The sequence below is a fragment of the Macrosteles quadrilineatus genome, unplaced genomic scaffold, assembly GCF_028750875.1.
Source record: "Macrosteles quadrilineatus isolate MER2022 unplaced genomic scaffold, UCM_ALF_1.0 Scaffold_3__2_contigs__length_128488019, whole genome shotgun sequence".
NCBI lineage: Eukaryota > Metazoa > Arthropoda > Insecta > Hemiptera > Cicadellidae > Macrosteles > Macrosteles quadrilineatus.
Window position 1 is genome coordinate 40746010 of NW_026542596.1, and position 8519 is coordinate 40754528.

The following is an 8519-nucleotide window of genomic DNA, read 5'->3' on the forward strand; positions in this document are numbered from 1 at the left end:
GCAATAGATAAAATAGTAAAAATAGAAAGAAGAATCATCAGAACATGTATAAACAAAAAATATCAAAAAGATGGAGTTTGGAGACTGGCCTCTAATAATAAGGAAATAGAGCCATTGACAAGTATAATTAAAAAGAAAAGAATTTCATTCATTGGACATCTTTTAAGGACACCGGAAAATAGAATAAGCAAGAAAATAATTGACAAGTTGTGGAATAGCAAGAGTGACTTTAGGTGGATTACAGAGATTAAGGAGGACATGAGAAGGTTGAAAATATCATTAGAAGATTTGGAAAATAAATCAGAGGCGCTTGCAGTACTCAAAGAAAAAATATCATCCTGCCAATAGGAGCAAACAATCAGAGACAAGGAAGAGTGGTTTTGGAAGAAGAAAGAAAACAACGGTCGGAAAGAATGAAGAAGTATTAGGCGGACAAGAAGAAGAGACAGAATTTAAAAGGAATCTAACCATTATATTGACTTAAGTGGTCCAATGCTGGCCATAAAATAATAATAAATAAATAAAAAAATCCTTATCAAGTTAAGGAATGCAAAATGAAAATGTCTATTGAAATAAATGTCATCACTTTGCACAGAATATAGCTATTAGCGATGACTGCTAATATCAAAGAAGGTAAAGTTTCCCAAGCTCTAGAGCAAGGGAAAAACAATTAGCAGATTTCCCTCTCTCTAAATTTACTTTCCCTTGCTCTGAATTAACGTCAAAATTTTCCCAAAATGCGGACTAATAGTTCTTTACCACTCATTTATAGTAGTTTAAATCAGCTGTTTTTACTGTTCAACAACACAAAATGTAAACAGAAATGAAATAAGCATGGGTTAGTTTTGCTGTGTTTTTACTTTAAGAGTCGGCTAGTTTTTGCTGACCGGTGCTAGGACAACCACTGTTTAGCCTGGCGGTCAACAACAATGGACAATTTTTGACTCCTCGACTCAAGTGTGTGTTTACTGCACAATAAACATAACCTTTAACTGTTATTTCTTATGTTGTAGGTTGCTAAAACCTATTTGGTTTTTTAAATTGAAAAAATTTTAACTAGGACTATTATGGTTTTAATTTTCTTGTCATCTGTTATTCTGTACTAGCTGTTGTACCCGTGCTTTGCAACGGGAAGAGGACACAAAATAGAAACATTTTAATCTTTACAACTGTTGCATATAGGCCTAATAGTTACACATCCGCCAACGCTTTTAGAAACAAAACTCAACTTTTATGGCCTTAATAGAAACGTTTAAGTTATGACTTTTGAATCTGGTAAGTAGTGGATACCACCATTTTGGTTTTGATTAATTTTAAATCTTGTGTAGGCTGATATGAAAAAAACTGACCAAATCTTTGAATAACACTTTCACATACGATTTACCTTCATCTCCCTTAATTACATATCTTTTTATTTATAGTTTAAATTTTAAATTTCAATTTTGAAGTTGCAAAAATACTAATTATTTAATTTAAATGGACCTTTTTTAAATTTTACTCTTCTTCGTATTAAATATCAAATCCTTCCATCTTCAGTTTCCTCACTCACAACAAATCATTAGCAAAACTAAGTCAGCTGTTATAAACTTTAGAAATATTGTTGTGCCTTATCAATACAGTCTTTTGAAATATTAAAGAAACTATATCTATACTATACAAAATTTTAAACAAATAATTTATCATTAAAGACAGCAGACAAAACTAATATGATTATCAAAGCGTCGAGGACTAAAAAATGTAATAGCAAATACTGTATATGTTTCATTGCATCTCTGATTCTACTCTACAAAAATATCAACAAACAACTTAATATACAAACTAGTTCTTTGAATCAGTTCCATCGTCCATTGCCTTTAAATTTTCACACTTACCATTAAGTAAACATAGTAACAGATATTAAATTGATTTTAGAAACAAAAGAACACTGTGTACTGCTTAGTTTTATGATATTTTCCTTGGTTTAATTTTATCAGTGGTGTGGCAAAACACAAATAATAAATTTATCAAATAAAATAAATGTGAACTGAAAGCTATGTTAAGATAAAATAAGAGTATTTTGTATTACCATTTGAAAATTAAATATACTTACACATATACAACAGATTTTAGAACACAATAACTAAATTTACCTAAATATACATATAAAAAACAATGTGATGTGCAAGTTATGTTAAGTTCATCCAACACATGTTAAGCAGTTCGAATTTATTTAAAGTAGCCTCCAAAATTCATACAAAACATCTATACATTGTAATTGTTATACTGTTTCCATGAAAACATAACAATAACATTATTTTCATAACTGAGACGCTTTAAAAAATCCAAAGCAGAGCCGGAGTTTTTACAGCAACGGTTATAGAATCTTTTTTTTATAATCATTGACAGTTTTAGAATAAATAATCCATGATAAAACGTTAGATTAAAATAAACCTACCTCATAGTTATGGAAAATATTATATTTAACTTCTTTGTATCAGCTGTCTTAAATTGTGCAATATGCAATTTAGCAGTTCTCCTTGTTAACATTGAAATGTCAAAGCAATGTAAACAAACATTATTAGTGTTCTATTCACAGCCATGGAGACCAATCAATATTTACTTTTAAAATCCTCAGCTCAGAACTTTTAAAGCCAAAGGGGCAAAGCCTACGGTCAGTATCGAAATGTGAATAGTCCTATAATGGTCCTTGGTATGTTAGCTATATTTTTGTAAAATCTAAGCCCAGTTGGTTCAGTAGTTTTTACACCTATTAGTAATACACATACAGAAAGACACCATTAGATTTTTATATAATAGTATAGATGTGAATATTTTTGGCTTCATGATCAAAACAAAAGTATTGTTCATAACTTTTGTACCAGTGATTTCCCAACACTTAGTACAATTATTCCCATGCTTCACCACACTTCGTTTGTGGGGCTTCACCTCTCACGTGAAATGTGATGTACTCCATTTCTGGCAATTAAGCAATTACCATGTGCCACACAGGAAAATGTCACTTTCAGTAGGAATGAAATTTACTATTTGTATTAGTAACTTCTGACTTCAGCTTTACAGTAGTGTTCTGAGAACTGCAATTCCAGAAGTCTTTATGTTTCAACTTCCAGCATTATGACCATAATAAAGAAACTATTTTCCTTTTTCATATTTTATCATTACAACAAAATTTACCAAAGCACAAATGCCAAATGGACTTATAAAGATTGTGAAAATTTAAGAGGGGGTTAACCAATCGGGCAGGTACCCTTTCCATGTGCTCTTTTATTGTTTAACTAGCTGGCCCGACAGACGTCGTCCTGTCTAATGTGGTTTTGTATTAAATACTCGTTAAATACAGGTTGAAGTTCGTTCGCTACGCTCACTCACCTTTTTTGCTGCAAATTAGCTGTCATTAATTTAAAAAATAATAGTGCTGCACCCTGTTGGTAATTTTATTAACTTTTAGCGAATTTCCCATATAGGGAACAAGCTATTACCGTAGTACTCATGGTAAGACCTGGACCCGGGACCAATTTACTTTTTCGTTTGAGGTCCCTAGAGGCCAAAAACACCATCCGTTCAAATTCATATATATATATTTATATATGTGTCCGTTAGCGCGATAACTCGAGCAAAACTCATTCGATTTTGATGAAATTTGGTACAAACGTGTAAACCTACGTTTAAGACGGTGACACACTATCGATCTTTTCCCCGAACAAGACCCCGAACCGAGCAGGGAGAAGGGAGAAGGGAGGTCGAAGGGAGGATGTTCGATAGTGTGTCACGGGTCCGTACACCGATCAAGACGCCGAACAAGACATCAGGCCGAGCAGGGAGACGAGCGCTCTGGAGGCGGTTTTTTGGCGAAAGATCAAAGAAAAGATCGGTCCGATGTACGGTCCGATGTACGATAGTGTGTCACGGTACATTTTTGCCCCGTACATCGTCGCGAGCGCCGCACCGAGCGGCCGCCTGCGCTAGCATTGATAGTTCCGCGCTCTCACTCGCACACACTCTCTATCTCTCTCCAAACTTCCTTTGCCGCGCTCGGTAGAATTCGTCTGGTCTTGGTCATGTTCGGGGAAATGTTCGGAGTAAAATTTTGCTGATATTTATCTCCCTTCTCCCTTCTCCCTGCTCGGTTCGGGGTCTTGATCGGGGAAAAGATCGATAGTGTGTCACCGCCTTTATTCGAACCAGCATGATCCGACTATGGGTTTATGGGGTAAAAATTGGGTTTTCCCATTTTTAACCCTAAAAACTTAAAATTTAATATTTTCTTTCCAAACCATTTTGTAGAGCTTAAAAAAACAAATAATTTAGTGTATTGAAGCAGGAAGCGTTATTATGCGCCTAATGGTTACGGAGAAAATTCCAAAAAACTGTAAATTTAAAATTCCCATGTTATTCTTATGGAGAATAAGTAAACTGTTGTAGTTTGCTTGTTTATGAACATATTTTGATCAAATTTGGAAAATGCATTCATTTCATTCTAAACTATTAACATTTTACAAAAAAAAACAAAAACAAAAAAACACATATTTACCCTCCCTGTTGCAGCAAACCTGAGTACTCGTTAACTTATCGTTATTTAAATAGGGAATAAATGTGATATTTTTAAGGAGACATTTTTGTGTAAATCCAATCAAGCAAATGGAAATTCGCTTAGTCTGCAGGTTTGCTGCGGCGGGGGTATTTAATGCTATTGAACATCACAGAATCAAATTGTTTAGTTGGACCAGCTGTTAAGATTGTTTGGATTTAAAATATTGAGTTGAAAGTTAAGATTGAAAGGTTAGTTAGTCTCCACTCCACCCATACAGTAAATTCTAAAACAGGGAAGAGTGTTGTTAGGATAAAACTCATTTACTTTTTTTAACCGACTTCCCCACTACCAACAAAAGGAGGAGGTTCTCAATTTGTTTGTGGCGATGTTTTTTTTTTCTATGTATGTTCACCAATAATTTCTCTGTGATTCTTTTACCGATCAGTGTGGTTCCACCACCAAAATAACCAGGAGAGTTTCTATTTGGTACCTTATATATTATGTTTAAGTATAATATTTGTTTCGGTGAAAAATTCTGAAAACCTTAAATATTCAACATTTATTTTGTTTACATTTGTGCAGATTGTTTACATTTGTGCAGAGAAGGCAATAAATAATAATAACATTCCTACAGCTGTTAGTTGAAACCATTTAAATGAAGCTACAGACATTTCTTCATGAAACAGTTGCTTCATATTGATCAATAAACTATTTCTTGCCATGGAGCCTAAATGAATTACATTGAGAAAAATGCATTTTGTTTTGGTTACTATAAAAAATGTATTTTATCGTTTGACCTGATTTGTGTATACAGTAATTCTGTTTTTATCAGTATTGAATAAATAAATAAATAAATAAATAAATAAATATATCTTTATTGTCACATAAACGTTTTACAGATTACATAGCATAAGCTACAAAAACAGGTGACATTGTCAATATAATCATATATCATAATAAGTACCTAAAATACTAAAAAATAAACAATGGTTCTTACAAATAATTATTTGGGTTATTTTATAAAACATAATAAGTTTATTTGCTAATTTAAAAATTACCATCATTCAAAAAATTCGTCAATACTATAATATATTTTGTTTACAAGAAATGAGGCAAGGCTGCTTTTAAAAGACGTTTTGTTTATTAAATCTTTATATTTTGGTTGCAGTTTATTAAACAATTTCTTTCCCATATATTTTGGTGTTTTTTCTATTAATTTTAATCGGTGAATCGGAAACTGAAAATTCTTTTTGAAACGGGTGTTATATGGATGGTCACAATTCTCCGCACATAAGTTTTCAAAATTTGACTGTACCATTAATAAGGATTTAAAAATGATTAAACTTGGTACAGTCATTATATTAAGTTCTTTAAAAATTGGTCTACATGATTGTTTTCGTTTAGCAAATGTCATTATTCTTAAGTATTTTTTTTGAACTTTAAAAATCTTTTCTATTTCTGATGAGAATCCCCAAAATTCAATCCCATAATGCAATATTGAATAAAAATAGGCATAATATATCATTAAACGTGTTTTCATATCCAAAATATTTCTCAAACAAAGCATTTGGAAACAGGCAGAATTAAGCTTATGTAATATGTTTTCAATGCACTTGGCCCAGGTTAAATTTGAATCAACATACAAACCTAAAAATTTTGTACATTTGACAGTTTTGGTTCTTGTTTTATGTGTGAAATTTCGGGATTGTATCGTATTAAATTTTACTAGTTGTGTTTTTTCTGGATTTAATTTTAGTCCGTTTATTTCAAACCACCTTCTAAGATCCATTAAAGCGTCTTCTACTTTCACCCATAAATCATCCTCCGTTTTAGCTTTAACAACAGCAGTTGTGTCATCTGCATACAGTATTAAATTATGAGAAATATTTTCAGGTAAGTCATTTATATAAATTAAGAAAAGAAGAGGACCTAAAATAGAGCCCTGTGGGACACCTACTCTAATTTCACTCCATTCAGATTTTGACTGCAAGCCTCCTTTTAAAATAACAGTTCTTTGAAATCTACCTGTTATATAAGATTTCAACCATGAAATAGATTTCTTGGAAAATCCATAAATTTCCAGTTTTTTCAAAAGAATGTCATGGTTGACACAATCAAAAGCCTTGGATAAATCACAAAACACAAAAATATTCTGACTTACAAAAACATATATGTTTCAGTGAATAGCTGTATGATATTGACAAATAAAGGTGTATTGTGAAAACCAATTCATTCGTAAAACAGGTCTAAATTTTAATTAAATGCAATTATTCCTTACACGACCTAAGAAGTGTGACAGTGCATAATCGTCAATTGTCTTAAAAGTGTTAAATATTTTAATTACTAAACCTGCATTTGCAGATGTGGAATGTTAATTGATATTCTCTACACAAGTTACTATATCATACCAATACTATTACCGGTATGCCTGCTTCGGAAAGTCCTAGAGGAAGATGATTTGCAATTTCGACTAGGCTATATCTTGATCAAACAAAACCACCTACATGGCTTGCACCACCTTTAGCTGAACCAATCTTTCATGTACATATTTCATTTGCAGATGTGGAATGTTTATTTATATTCTCTACCCAGTTACTATAACATATCAATACTATTATGCCTGCTTCGGAAAGACCTAGAGTAAGATGATTTGCAATTTCGACTAGGCTATATCTTGAGCAAACAAACCCCCCTACATGACTTTAGCTGAACCAATCTTTCATATAGTATTTTCCAAAGGTACTGTACGTGTTAACGACCAATTTTCCACTTTTGAGAGATTTTTTAGTGCTGGTGGCTGAGGAATAACTTTCATATTGTTCCTAAAGACTTGAGACGTTACTGTATTTCTTTTTATAATGTAGAAGTACACCAATTGCAGGAAACGATGATGTCTGACATTTCAATGTATCTAGAAAAGACAATAAGTTGTTCATTAGGCCTAATGTAATGGACAACTCTTTCTTTCTTAAGGAATATCTAAAAATATTTATTTTCATACCCATTGATTATGTAACCTGAACAGGTGACTCAAGCAGTTTTAAAATAATATGATTGTTCGGTGGAACTTTTGATTGTTTCAAACAGTTTTGCTTATCAAAAAACCTCAAGTAATTAATACAAAAAAAATTATACAGTCACTAAAAATCATGAAATAATTTATATTTGTAAAAAAATACAACCGACTTCAAACGCTCTAAAAAGAATGAAATAATTTCAATAAAGTAAACTTTTGTTTTAGGCAAGCTCACGTATTTCAAGTCGGCGTGGCTCAAACTGCAAAAAATATGATTGAAATTAAATATTGTGTGTGTATTTTGAAAATCAATAAATTGTAGCTGGATAACATAAATATATAAAAAACATACTGAACTTTTTTGTTTATATATTAAAGGAAATATTTTCTGTTTACTTCAGAATAAATGCATTATGAAAATAACCCACACAAATGTTCTATATGAATAGGAAAATAATTTAGTTTGATATTATGATAGGGAAAAGAAGCTAGTTTAGTAGTAAAACGTTACTTTTCCAAGTTAGAAACATTTAAATGCGTTATAATCTTTTTAAAGATACTCGTTAATACCACTATTATGCCGATCTCTGATTACGGTAATAAAATAACACTTAACGCATAACTATGAAAAAGACATGCAGATTTAGTTATAGATAGACACCTGCAATATGGACACCCTCTTTCAATTTTGTATCAAAAATCATCATAGAGCCGCGCCGACTTAAAATACGTGAGCTTGCCTAAAACAAAAGTTTACTTTATTGAAATTATTTAATTCTTTTTAGAGCGTTTGAAGTCGGTTGTATTTTTTTACAAAAATAAATTATTATTCTACCCAATTAATTAAGTAATTAATTTTTCTAATTTTATGGTAACTGCCTTGAAAAATTCTTAACAAAAATAATATTTATTCAGAGATAACACAATGTGGTAAGAAGAATGGGCAAAAAATGTGACACAAGATTGTTTTAAAGT